At 38.8% G+C, this 13,724-nt stretch overlaps 1 long non-coding RNA gene across 1 annotated transcript; it reads left to right on the top strand.

Moving 5' to 3' along the window:
* Positions 1-598: 598 nt before the first annotated feature.
* On the top strand, positions 599-12,476 carry LOC113925901. The gene is made up of 5 exons (XR_003521084.1): positions 599-665; positions 1,502-1,559; positions 2,689-2,800; positions 6,576-6,858; positions 12,350-12,476. It is a non-coding gene; the product is annotated as an uncharacterized LOC113925901 (long non-coding RNA).
* The last annotated feature ends 1,248 nt before the right edge of the window (positions 12,477-13,724 follow it).

Here is a 13,724-nt window from a genome sequence, read left to right on the forward strand (position 1 = left end):
TCCAGACATGGGCAATCTTCTCATTTACCGGCTTGCCTTTATTTCCTTTGTGGGCCCTCAGTGTTTGCTATCTCTGGTCTTAGTTTTTTGTTCTTACCATGTAATCAGGGTAGTTCTTCAGCGATCCTTCATTGGTTAGGAAGCATTATTTAGTGAGTAGCCTTTGCTCAACTCCTTTAGTTGCGCAAACACCTTTGAGGGGTTGGAGAAAGATTTTTCCATGGAGTTCCCGTCTGCTGCTCAGGTCTTTTGGGATCTTGTGGATCTCGGCTTTGGCAAGTTCGTTTTGTCTCTGGGCTTCCTTCCTCGCCTGGTACACAGTCTCTCAAACCCGTCCATGCCATGAGCTTTCACATCTGCCGGCACTTTACTCGGAGCACCTCACACTGCAACAGGGTCTTTTTGTGTAGCTTCTGCGCAGGGTTCTGGTCTTTCTGCGGTACTGCAGCCGGTCCACAATGGGCCACATGCACAGCAGCAGGTCCCGGGGCGGGAACACACTGAGGTGGATGCAGCACAGGAACCCCCGGAGCTCCCTGGGGACTAACTTCCTCCAGCCTCTGGTCAGGCGGACTTCCGGGGCCGGTGCACCCGCCTCCCACGCCCTGTCTCAGTGGCACCCGCCAGTCTCTGAGGGCTGTTGTTCAGGAGTAGCTGAACTTGAGGTAAGCGGCCATTTCTTCAGGGCCAGCTTTTTAAAGACGAAGTCCTAAACCGCTCCAGATAATGCCCCTCGGCCGGGTGCCTAGAACCTCAGGTCCTCCAGGAAGTACTCCTCACTCGGGTCTGAGGCAGGTGCGGGCCCCGCTGAGGGGAAGGGGGCGCTGGGTGGGCCATGGGCTCACTGACGCATGCCCATGCTCCCCGAGAGCATGGTTCCCTCCTCGCCCACCCCTCCTTCGGCCCCCACGCGGGCTGCACCACCAAGGTGCCATCTGTTGGCTTAGAGGTGAGTCATTTGTGGCGGGTGGCCCAGTGCCCAGGGGCTGGGCTACAGGCCTGGTCGGCCGGCTGTCGCCACTTTCTGGGGGCCGGCCTCTGTGCCACCACCCCCCGGGTTAATGTTGACCTAGTCCAGTTTGGAAGACCTTGGTGGTGGGGGGTGGAATGGGACCCTCGCCAGCCTCCTCGGGTGGGGGTGGGGGCTTTCCTGCCTCGTCTTCAGTCTCCTTGAGGGAGGTTTGAGGCCGGATCTTTTCCCCATTTCCTTGTGCTGGAGGCATCATCTAAAGTCAAATTTGAGCCTTCCGGGGCCACCTCTCAAAGAGTCTACCATTGAAGAGGTCACCAGCCTCTTTCTTCCGGGGACTTAGGGACAAGGCCCCTCCAGCCTTCTGAGGGCTGATAGGGGTGGTGGTTTTAGGACCGGATGTGTCCTCCTGGCAGGCTGGGGGTTCCCTGGGCAGGTTTTCGAGGGGTACTTCTCTGAGAGGCACATTTTCTTAAAGCAAGAAGTCATATTGAACAATAAAGAGAATAACGTTTTTGCATTTCCTTGAAGGTTGGCAGAGGGGTTTAATTTAATTGCCTAGCAATGAAGTGCAACTGTTAATTTAAAGGTAAGTTGCAAGTGTGTGGTGATGGGAAATACTTTTGGAAAAGGTAATTCTGAATACAGAGGAAACGAGTGAGGACAACATACTCTGTAAAAATCTCTAATAGTCAAGGGGAGAGTGAAATAATGCCTACAGAAATAGCAAAAACTGATCTAAAGATATTGCAAATAATAGGAGAAATGCGGTGATACATTAGAGAAAGTGAAAAGGTAAAAACCAATATAAATCTGATATGCCTATAATTCAGAATTACGGGAGGAGCCTTGAAGCTGATGAGGACTTTATATCGAGGTGAGGTCTGAGAGTCTGGCCTCAGCTTTTGAAGTGGTGACCTCTGGAGTATTGATGTGTTAATTGGGCATTCCAGTAGTGAACTCTTGAAGCAACTGGAGCAGAAGTGAGAGGCCTTATATGATTCAAGGAAGAGTCAAGAAACTTATATCTATCAGAAAAAGATTTTTTTGTATTTATTATGGCTCAAGCGTATTTATTTAGAATTTATTTTGGTGTTTAAATATTTGCCTATAAAACAGATATTGTTTTCCTAGAAATGAAGGTCGGTTAGTTAGTCAGCTATTATCTTCTTCTGAGGTATTGGAAAAATAGTTAGACATACTCATTGCAATGGGAGTCCCTTCAATTCATAATATTTTGCAAAATAAAAATAAATAAGATTTTTGCCTTATAGTGAAAGCATTAAGGTACATAAAATATTATTAGGAGAAACTTTACCAGTCCTTAAAGCAAGAGGGTTAATTTTCCATATTGATTTTTTTTTCACATCAATTATAAACTGGGGGATATCCTGCCATGTGATAGTTATGTCTAGTTTCTGGTGTAAATTGGATATAACTTTGGGAGCAAGGACATTCTTCAGGCAATAGTAATTCTATTTAAGTCTATGTTGAAAATATCCACATTAACAAATATATGTTTAATAAAATAATATGTTTCTCAAAAACCTATTTCTTAGTATCTTGACAGCAGTCTTCAGAGCCTTAAAGGGAAAGGTCAAGGGTTGGTAGATAAATCACATGTGATAAATACACTCCAATGGGTAGAATTCCCTAAGTGTGTAGATTCTTTCTTCACACTATTCCAAGGAATTTTTGACATCTCCATTTTTTCCTAGTTCAGATCACTGTTGAGTCCAGGTTTCAATAAAAACAACCAGGAAAACAAGTTAGGACCACTCCCAGCTGCTTGAGCTTGCACACTGAATTCATACACTCTGGCAAATGCACGTATGTATTGATAAATTCAGCTCAGTCTGAATTTTTTTCCCCTATTTGGTCTAGTTTCTTGATAATCTATTTCTATATGCATCCTTCAGATTTTTATATTTATAAAAATTATATATGTAATAAATATAATGTAATAATATGATAATGTAATAATTATATAAATATATGCATATATAATTACAAAACATGTTACTACAAAATAGTTACTTTTAGATGTATAAGCCCATAAACCCTCTCCTTTCAGATTTGACTTTGTAATTGGTCCTCAGGGCATTCTGGAAACTGACTATAGTTAAAGGCCTGGATGAGAATGAGTGTTTCATGTTGGCCAGAGATGCTGGTGGGAGTTAATGTATTAAATTGGGTACCAGATTTTAGTGGGGAGACCAGAATCCCCAAGGGTCAGATACCAAGTAATGGGGCAGAGACCTTAGTTACTGAGGCAAGGAGGGAGAGCTTATCTTTTTTTTTTTTTAAAGATTTATTTATTTTAGAGAGAGAAAGAGCACAAGCGAAGGAATGGCACAGGGAGAGGGAGAGAAAGCATCCTCAAGCAGACTCCCTGCTGAGGGTGGAGCCCCATGCAGGGCTCCACGAGGGGCTGGATCCCAGGATCCTGAGATCATGACCTGAACCAAAACCAAGAGTCGGTCACTTAACTGACTGAGCCACCCAGGCACCCCTGGAAAGCTTATCTTAATAAGCACATGACTGGATGATAAGCCAAACGTGTGACCTTTCAAGATATTTGGCAGTGGTCACTTGATCACCAGGTCCCTAAATCCATGTCAATGAGTAGCCCTCTAAGATCCAGACTGATCTGTATAAACACAAATCTAGGTCTCTCTTCCCTTTTTCATGTCTTTCCTCAAATGTCACCTACTCTCTGAGACCATCCGTGCTATCCTATTTCATATGTACATACCCCTACCCAGAACTTTATATTCTCTAGAGTACATGGTCTGTTTGTCTCCCTTAATATAATAGGAGCTCCTGGAAATAGGAAAGTTGAATATCCTTGAGAATGGACTTAAAGCAGCCCCAACATTAGTGAGGCATCTTTGAGGGTATACAGTTTAGGGGGCACTAAAAAACTCAGTAATCAAGATAGAAAATATTTTAATGCATAATCAGAAAAACATTGTTAGTGCCAAAGAATACATGACGAATAAAATATCAATATTTTAAAGACAGGATTCATAAATTCATATTGGAAACTGAGGCAAGAGAAAAAAATCAGTAATACTGATACAGTAGTCTCTGATTTTCACAGTACAGGGTGAGCTGCTGCACCTTATTCTCATACCAATAAGAAAGAAGCACAACGTTTTCATTACATCTTTAGATTTTGGAGGGGACGTGTACCTCATTTGGGTGTATTTCTCTGATCCATTACTGGATTGCTACCAAAGCTACCAACTTTCAGTCAAGTTCAGAGCAAGAGAAGTTTCCCACCTGGTTCTGGCTATTGATGCAACTTATGTCTTGAGGAATTGTTACTAATAGGTTTGTGATAAATAAAGATGTCCGGGAAGTTTGTAGCAAACCCTGATAAAAGAATAGCAGCAGAGGCTCTGGGTATTTGGAGCAAAGCCACTAATTATTTGTCAAAAAGTCAAATGATTCTTTATCTCTGGATTTTGTCAATGTCCATCTCCTAATTTAGAGACAGAAATGCTGAATACAGGTTTTTCCAACCTTATGTGCAGTTAGGATGTGTGCACATGAATTAGGCTCTGTCAGTCAGATACTCTGATCCCAAACTTTGATTCAGGATCTAATGACTGAAAGAAATAGGTGCCATGTAAAATTCATTTTGCTATCGGAAGAGGAAACTTTAGTTTCCAGGGCCAACAGCTGAAGTTCTAAAGACAATACTAGGGTCTGTTTGGTGATAGCAGCAGTGATGGTTTCATTGGACAGTTCTGCATTATGGTGTCAATTCTGATTATGTACAGAGCTTCTAAACCTAGTTCTCTGGCCTTCCTAGAAGTTGTGTGAGCTGTGCAGTGTACTTTAATTTATTGTTTCTGATTTAAATTATCAAGAAATTATTTCTGTTAGTCACAAAAAGCTTTGACTTACATACCTGTGTTTGGATCACACCACATGAAGAATAAATATCAGTTTTAACCTTCAGTGAAGTAGTTTGGCCTATTAAAATAAAATATATTTATTCCCGTAAATAATGCTTGGAAACTTCCTCATGCATTTTTTAACTTGTTACTGTGCATAGTGATTTGCACATGTAGTGTGAGTTACATAAGTACTGTTGGTTGAATGAACAATATGAATATGACTCATGCCATTAAATGAATCACCTCTTTTGATATATTCTAGATCCTTAACTTATCACCTATTCTATACAAACAAAAAGGAGTAGTGAATATTTGAGCAAAGTTAGAGAGGTAGTTATCATTATAGCACTGAGTGATAACCTGAGACAGGTGAACGTATATAAAATAAAGAAAGTCTATTTTCCTTGGAGGAGCAGACCATATTTATTTTCAAGTGTGGTCTAGAATCTAAGATATCTTTTGAAGCAATAACCAAGGCCATCAGAATTGAGCCTCTCTGAGAAGTTGACAATTGTTCCACAGTTCATTGTGGTTCACTAGGTACGAAGAAGCTTTGGAAGCATCTGGGATGAAATTGAGGTCATGAGTCCCTGCTTAGCCACAGATGCCCTTTTATTCTTTCGGCCTCTAGCAGATCCCTGTGGGCTTTCTCAGTGACCAAATCTGCCTGGCCTGGCATTCCAAGGATGGTGTGATTAAAAGGGAGAGATGTCAAGAAGAATAAAGGATACCAGCATGGATATTGAAGGCAAAGGCAACTTCCTCAACTGTGCATGAATCCATGTCTGCTGCTTCAGTGGCATATGCATTTTGTAACGAGTGAGGAAGTTGTTTGGGGAATATCCTAAAAATCTTAGTTAAGATAGAGTATATTGATTTCTATTTGCTCTTTTATGTTAGCTGTGGATTTTAGTAGCAACAAAACTTCAGAGGCTGTAGAAACTGGTTAGTGAAGCTGCTGGTCAAGTATGCCAAGGGAAACAAAACACGCAGACTTGTCAATACAGATGTTCATGGAACTTATAATGTGTTTCTCCTTCAGTGTCCTGTTTCTTTCCAGGGGATGAAACACATGGCGCCATGTAACTAGAGAGCTGAGTGTCCTTCTTCTTTCTCCTCAGGGCAAGAAGAAACTAGTTTTGTAATACAACAAATGCTTTAATAGGCTCTGAGCTTTAGATAAGTAGGTTCTAGCCCCTAATAGCAAGGGCTTTTAGCCAGCAGTTTTAAGAGCAAAGTTACACACTGTGAGGAATAACGCAGGTGGTATATTCACAGGTGTGACAAGCATGATAAATGCATCTTTTTTGAAATTTGACCCCCAGAATAACAGGCCTGAGGGTGGCTCTGGCTCTGGCCTGCTTCTGACAGGAAAAAAAAAAAATGTTTTCCTTTACACGTGCAAATGGCCAACTTTAATCAGCAGTGGGTTCTTTGGGTGATGTTTCTGCAATTGCCAACCCAAGCGAACCTCTATCTCCTCAGTGATAATCGGGTCGCCAGAATAGAGGATAATCATTGGAATTCAAAGCTGGCATCAGAGCTGAGCGGTGTCCTCCTGTGTCCTCTTATCCTTGCCAGCGCGATCAAATTAGTTCTGTTAAGAGCTTGCCAAATGGGCCAGCCTCATAAACTCTTCTCTCTTAGAAAGGAAATGTAGACGCTCATATTGATTCATATTGTTTTTCTCCCCTCAGTGTGATCTTGGGAACCTCGCCAAGGGGTCTGATGGCTGTCGTCTGAGGATGCCATGTGAAGTCTTTAATAAGCTGACATTTCCTGTTTCTCAGCTGCCATGTCTGAAAGCCAAACCAAATAGTGTTTGGGCTCTTTAGCTCCCAGACTCTGTTTGTGTCTCTCTCTCGTCCTTCTCCTGACCCAGTTCTCAGCCCTGCCCGCCTTGCTTCTCCGCCCAGCTTGTGTATATGTGCAACACAGAGGTCCGATGGCGGGCTGTGATGTCGGCTTCGTTGTGAGACTGTGAGCTCTGCGGTCCTTAAACTCTCATTTTCAGTGTCTCTTATTACATTACAATCAATGACACAGTATATTTTCAGACCTAAAAATGAAAGTCCTGTAGAAGATTTTCAGAATTTGATGTTGTTTCTTCAGAGTCTTATTTTGTTTCTTAAGAATGGGAGTTCATTATACTGGCAGGGCTACTGAGTTAATAGATGGGTCACTGCTCCCTTTTAGGGTAGCAAATAGTGCATCTAGACTTGGGCAGGCATGATGACTCTGTGTGGCTGGGGGTTGAACGAGGGGAAATGTGAAATACAAGGAAAATGTAGGTTCTGATTTCCTTCCGAGATATAATGGTAACGGCTACTATATAACATCTTAGCCAAGGTATCATAATTCTAAACTGCAAGCAACTATCATTTCCCTTAACACTTTTCACCAGAAGATCTTTAAAAAGAGATATTCAGATTCTTCCAATTCCCTTATTTTCTTTACTCTTTTTTAAGTGCTTTTTCAAAAAGTGTCAGGAAGTATATATATATATACACATATATATATATTTTTAAGATTTTATTTATTTATTTGACACAGAGAGAGATAGTGAGAGCAGGAACACAAGCAGGGGGAGTGGGAGAGGGAGAAGCAGGCTCCCCGCCAAGCAGGGAGCCCGACGCGGGGCTCTATCCCAAGACCCTGGGATCATGACCTGAGCCGAAGGCAGACGCTTAACCGACTGAGCCACCCAGACGCCCCTGTGTGTGTGTGTGTGTGTGTGTGTGTATTTATTGCAGTGAGAAATTAGCATTTCTCTTGAAGATAACTATTTTTCCAGACTAATTGAATCTGATTCCTCCTTCTATGTGGCTTCTTTGGGAAATCAGTTTTTGCTCAATGCAGCAGCAGCAGCTGAGTTACTGAATAACTCACATGCTAATTACGCTGGATAGTTTTCTCTAAATTTATAGTCTGATCCGTAATGTTGTTTTTTTTTTTTTTTTAAGCATTTGTTTTGTTAGAGTAGCAAACCAAAATGCTTGAAGGGTCCAAACAAGTAACATAAGTTAGTGAAATTAGTTACACAAAAAAGACATTGAACACTCAACATTGGGGTTTGTAAAAGTAGGCAGGGGGCAGTTGCAAAGATCTATTTGTCAGCAAATACTCATTTCTGACTTCAAAAAGGTCTATCTATAGATAAGAGAGAGAACCCTGTTCCCCAGAGGAGAGAAATGATAGGAAGAAGGCTGACAGGGAGCTGTATGGGAAAAGATTTAGGGAGTGGCCACAGACCTAGATGGACCTAAGAACAGAACAGATCAGAAACAAAGGAACGAGGCCAAAGCCAGTCCAGTAGATGAAAAGTTACCAAGATTTACTGATTATTGAGCCTCGAACACCACGTGGAAACGGGACTTATTTCTGGATCAGGGATCCTGAATCTGATTATCCATGAAGAAGGCTTAAGTAAGTGTGGCCCACATGGGCATCAGGAGTGACAGTTAAGCAGTAGGATTTTGGGTGGGTAAGCTGTCACTCATTTTCATATTTGACTATATGAGTGGGTAGAGGAGTGAAGCAGATATATTTTTATTGTTTTTTGGTCTTATTAGCAATTTAATATATGTTAATTCTTTAAAAAAATAGAAAATGAAGAGGAACAGAAAGAAGAAAAAACAATTACCCAGATCTGTATTTCATACACATCCCATATGCATTTTAAACTCAATACAGCTTAAACTAAACTAACTTTCATCAAATGTACTCATCAAAATATAGTCCTTGGTCTTAGTTAATGATATTGCTATCTAATCACCCAAACCAAATAACCAACATTCATGATTTCTCTTTGTCTCTTTCCTTAGTCACCTCCAACTTGTACTAATTTAATTGTCTAAATCCTGGAATTATTTCACTTCTAATTTCCCTGCTACTGCTTCAGTTTGTAGGCATATTATCTCTCACACAAGTGATTACATTTCTCTCATTGATCTATCTGCAGTAAGGCTCTCTCCCCTAAATCTATTTCAGTCAATATCACTGGTCTATCTAAAACACAATGTTGATTATATTTCTCTCATAAATGCACTTTAGTCTTTTTGTTAATTGCCAAGAAGTCACAAACTAGCTGCCCACATGCTTAATATATCAGGGCATTATGTATTGTTTGGCCTAATCAAAACAAATAAATAGAATATAGAAAAGCTTGCTAGAAAAGAAAATATTGCTTCCTAGAAAAGGAAATCGGATTCCTTACTTAGACTACATTAAAATCAAATACTTTCGATTATGAGAAAACAACACTCAGAGAGTGAAGTGGCAAACCACAAGGAGGAAGGAGATATTGGCAATTCAAATTTCTGGCAAAAGACTCATGTTCAGAATATATAAAGTTCTCCTAAAATAATTTTAAAAGACAGCCAATCTAATAAGTAAAACAAGTCACAGTCATTGCTCAACAAACATATGAAAGGGGACTTGAATTAAAACGGTCAGCTACTACTAGCCACCTATCATAATAGCTAAGATGAAAATTGCAAAGGTGAAAAGAGAACATGGAGCAATAGTTCATACACTGTTGGTGGGAATGTAAACTGGTAAAAACCGCTTTTACCAATCCACTGTATGGCAGTATTCTGTAAGCTGAATATATGCATATTTTATGACATTGCCATTCTACTCTAGATACACACACAACAGAAATGCATAAAAATATGTATTAGAGACAGCCAAAATGTCCACCAATAGGATGGATAAAAAAAAAAAGTGGAATATTATATAGCAGTGAAAGTAAATTACTGTTATATTTCAAACATTAATGAACCTTTTTAAAAATGTAATGGTTGGTGAAAGAAATCAAATGCAAGAAGAGTCTGTGCTGTATGATTTTACCTATGTACATTTCAAAACCATATAAAACAGATCCATTTTGTTAGATCAGTAGTTACTCTTCAGACATGGGATGGGTAGTGATTAGAAGGGAGCTCAAGGGGACTTTTTTTTTAAAAGATTTTATTTATTTATTTGACAGAGAGAGACACAGCGAGAGAGGGAACACAAGCAGGGGGGCTGGGAAAGGGAGGAGCAGGCTTCCTGCAGAACAGAGAGCCCGATGTGGGGCTTGATCCCAGGACCCCGGGATCATGACCTGAGCTGAAGACAGACGCTTAATGACTGCGCCCCTCAAGGGAAATTTTTAACATACTGGTAGCATTCTATTTGGATCTCACTGCTTGTTATATGGGAATATTCACCTTGTGAAAGTTCATTGAGCTTCATACTTTAGATCATTTTTCTATCTTTATTTCAGTAAAAAGCTGTAGAAAGTATCATTTAAAAAATAAATAAATGAATACAGGCACACACTTGTAATAAGCAGAGAACTAATAACCGTTTCTTCTTGCTTTTGGATTATTTTTTTTTAGTATTTAATTCAATTTACATTATACAATTTGTCTTCACTGATTTACTTTCTTACATATGTGTTACACTACAGGGCTTTCAAGGGCCTTGACATGATCTTTTTCACCATGCATTTTACAATGGGAGAAGTACCCATTGAATCGCTGACAAATTACTTAAACGTGCCGTCTTCTCTATACCGTATTACCTCTAAAAGGGGAATTTTTTAACCCATTAACATTTCAGTACCCACCTAATATAATTATGAAATCTGTATTCACAAGGATTTTGTCATTGATTTGTTTTCACTGATACAAAAAAGTGAATTATTATAAAAACAAATGTTTTGACTTGGGTCCTATATAACACAATATTACTGAACGAATTAGAATATATATCATGTCATTTTTGTCACTTTTTTTCTGTGTATTAAAATAAGAAATGACAGGTCAGTAAATAATCAATGTGGTATTTATCAAGAAATGAAGAATGTAGAACATTAAAATCATTGTATATAGAACATACGTAAAAAGTAACTACTCTGAACTGAAGCTGATCAATTTGAGATTAATACATGTCCATTGAAAAATTGAAAAAAAAAATTATGGGCGCCTGGGTGGCTCAGTTGTTAAGTGTCTGCCTTCGCCTCAGGTCATGATCCCAGGGTCCTGGGATTGAGTCCCACATCGGGCTCCCTGCTCAGCGGGGAGCCTGCTTCTCCCTCTGCCTCTCCCCCTGCTTGTGTTCCTTCTCTCGCTGTGTCTCTCTCTGTCAAATAAATAAATAAAATCTTAAAAAAAAGAAAAATTGAAAAAAATTAAGCAAAACTATACTTGCATCTAAGTTTATTTAAGAGGAAGAAATCCCTATGCAATTATACCCTTCCTAGGGAAAGAGTGAATTTCTGGGAGCTGTCAGTGAAAACCTTACCATGAAAAGATATTTTTCTTATTGAATAAGAATATGTTTATCCCTATTTCTGACAATATACTTTAAAAATATATAAAGAGGGCGCCTGGGTGGCTCAGTTGGTTAAGCAACTGCCTTCGGCTCAGGTCATGATCCTGGAGTCCCGGGATCGAGTCCCACATCGGGCTCCCTGCTCAGCGGGGAGTCTGCTTCTCCCTTTGACCCTCTTCCCTCTCGTGCTCTCTGTCTCTCATTCTCTCTCGCTCAAATAAATAAATAAAATCTTTTAAAATAAATAAATAAATAAAAATATATAAAGAGAATTTAGCCTGAAAATTAGTGTATAAAGCATAAAAAGTCAGACATAAGTACTGAGAAATTTTGAAGGAGATGGTAACACGTAAGGATCAAATCCTAGTTATTGCATAAATCATGTTTTATTTGTAGAACTTTGTGAAACATTCGTAACAAAATCTGAGACTCACCTGGTTCTAGTTTCAAATAAATCTGAAATTCAGGGAGGCTCAACAAAAGTTTTGCCAAGGTTCATGAACTTTCATCAAATGTGTGTGTGGTTTCTTTTGTTTTTTTGTTTTTTTTGGAAGTTGGACTAGTCAATTTTCACCATGTTTAGACTAGATTTCTTTAAAAAATAAAAACTTGCAGGTTAAAGTCAAAGGAAGTTAAAATGCAAACATTCTTATTCTTACTTTTTATCAACATAATCTGGTGCAATTTTTTTTCTCACTTTTTTTTTAAGTTGTTAAGCCAATTTTGTCAGGGCAAAAATATACCTTAGTTTGTTCTTCTATCTTTTCTGCATAGAAAACTCACCAGTTAGTATTACCTTGATGCTACTTTTCATGAAAAACCAGTAGCCGTGAACATAAGTCCATTTATATAGTAATATTGATACCAATATTTATTACTCAGTTACTGTTTTAAATACCTTACAGGTATTACATAATTTAATTCCTACTGCAGTTCTCTGTAGAGACAGAGGAAAGACAGACAAAACTAAGATTTAGGGAAAGGTTAAATAATTTATCCAATGTCATGCCCCTAATAAGTTGCAGAACAAAAAACTTAACCCAGGGGAAATGATTACAGAAACGGAACTCTTAACTGCTATACTATCATGGCAGTCATGGTTAGCTACCTACCCAATCTGTTTTCCTCTTTTTTTTTTTTTCTCCTTAAGATGTCAGCAATGATGGCTGAGCGTAAAAATAGAAAGAACCTGAGCCTTTGACTACTTCGTTGATCCCTACTGGTTCCTCCTTCTTCTAGACTTCTTATTAATTGAGAAAAATAAATGCCTTTACTTATTTAAGCTTTGTATTCATTTCTAAAGGGTATAATGCTATTGCTTTTCACACTGGCCTATCATAATTGTAGTGTAAAAAAGATAATCAACTCAATACCCAACACAAAATCTAAATGTACTTACCGCTCGCTAAATTAGGCAGAGTTGTACTCTTTTTTTTTTTTTTTTTTTAAGAGGGGAAGGGCAGAGAGAGACTCCTAAGCAGCCTCCATGGTCAGCATGGAGCCTGACAACGGACTCAGTCTCAAAACCCTGAGATCTGACCTGAACCAAAATCAAGAGTCAATTGCTTAAATGACTAAGCCACCCAAGTGCCCCGAGCAGAGTTGTACTCTTAAGGCACAGTCTTTCTGAGAAAGCAGAGAGCTAATTTTACTTAGGGGGTTGGGAAGTTTGGTGTTCAAGGATTGATGGACTTTCAGAAGCAAGAGTAGAATTTAGGGATTGGTTGATATATATATATATATATTTTTTTTTTTTTTGCTACAAAACTGGTTATTAGAACAAGACTATCACTGACTACACGACTTGTGTAAATACATGCACTTAAGTGAGGCTGCTGCTAGTTCGCTGACTTCAGAAACAGCTGCTTGTTACTGATTGGCTGACTTTCCAAGATTTGATAACAGAACAAGTTTTTATTTATTTGATGGAATATTTAAAAACTTGGTTCTGGTGGTCATTTGTTGCTCTGGCAAAGGACAATCAGCCCTTTCTTCAGAGGATATAATTGTTCCTCAATAAGATTGATACAAATAGGAGGCAAACCACCTAGAAGTCAGTCATCCAGGGGTTCTTAGCTAGATTTTGAGTTATCTTTATTCCTATATTTTGAACTTGTAATAAAGGTTAAGGGGCATCCATATTGTTTGGTTTTTAGAATATAACATACTTAATTCTCATTTCATACAATTGATGTAAACAGCCCAGTTATGTAAATAGAAAACTCAAGTGTAAATAGAAGACTGAAGAATTACTTTTATTAAAAATACTCAGATATTTCTGAACTCATTAATATAATTAACATATGTTTTCAAACCTCAAAGATAAAATGTTTATTAATTACTTAGTCTTAGAATAAACAAGGAACTGTGATATGTAATGTAAATGGAATTTTGAGATATTTTAACATTCAAAAGATGAAATAAAAGTCATTAAAATTTAGCTCTGTATAAAATAAATATACAATTATTTCTAAAGTAGGCATGTATACTAATTTTCACTTAAATCTATCAATATATGTGCAATA

Source organism: Zalophus californianus, chromosome 2, assembly GCF_009762305.2.
Source record: "Zalophus californianus isolate mZalCal1 chromosome 2, mZalCal1.pri.v2, whole genome shotgun sequence".
In the NCBI taxonomy this organism is placed as follows: domain Eukaryota; kingdom Metazoa; phylum Chordata; class Mammalia; order Carnivora; family Otariidae; genus Zalophus; species Zalophus californianus.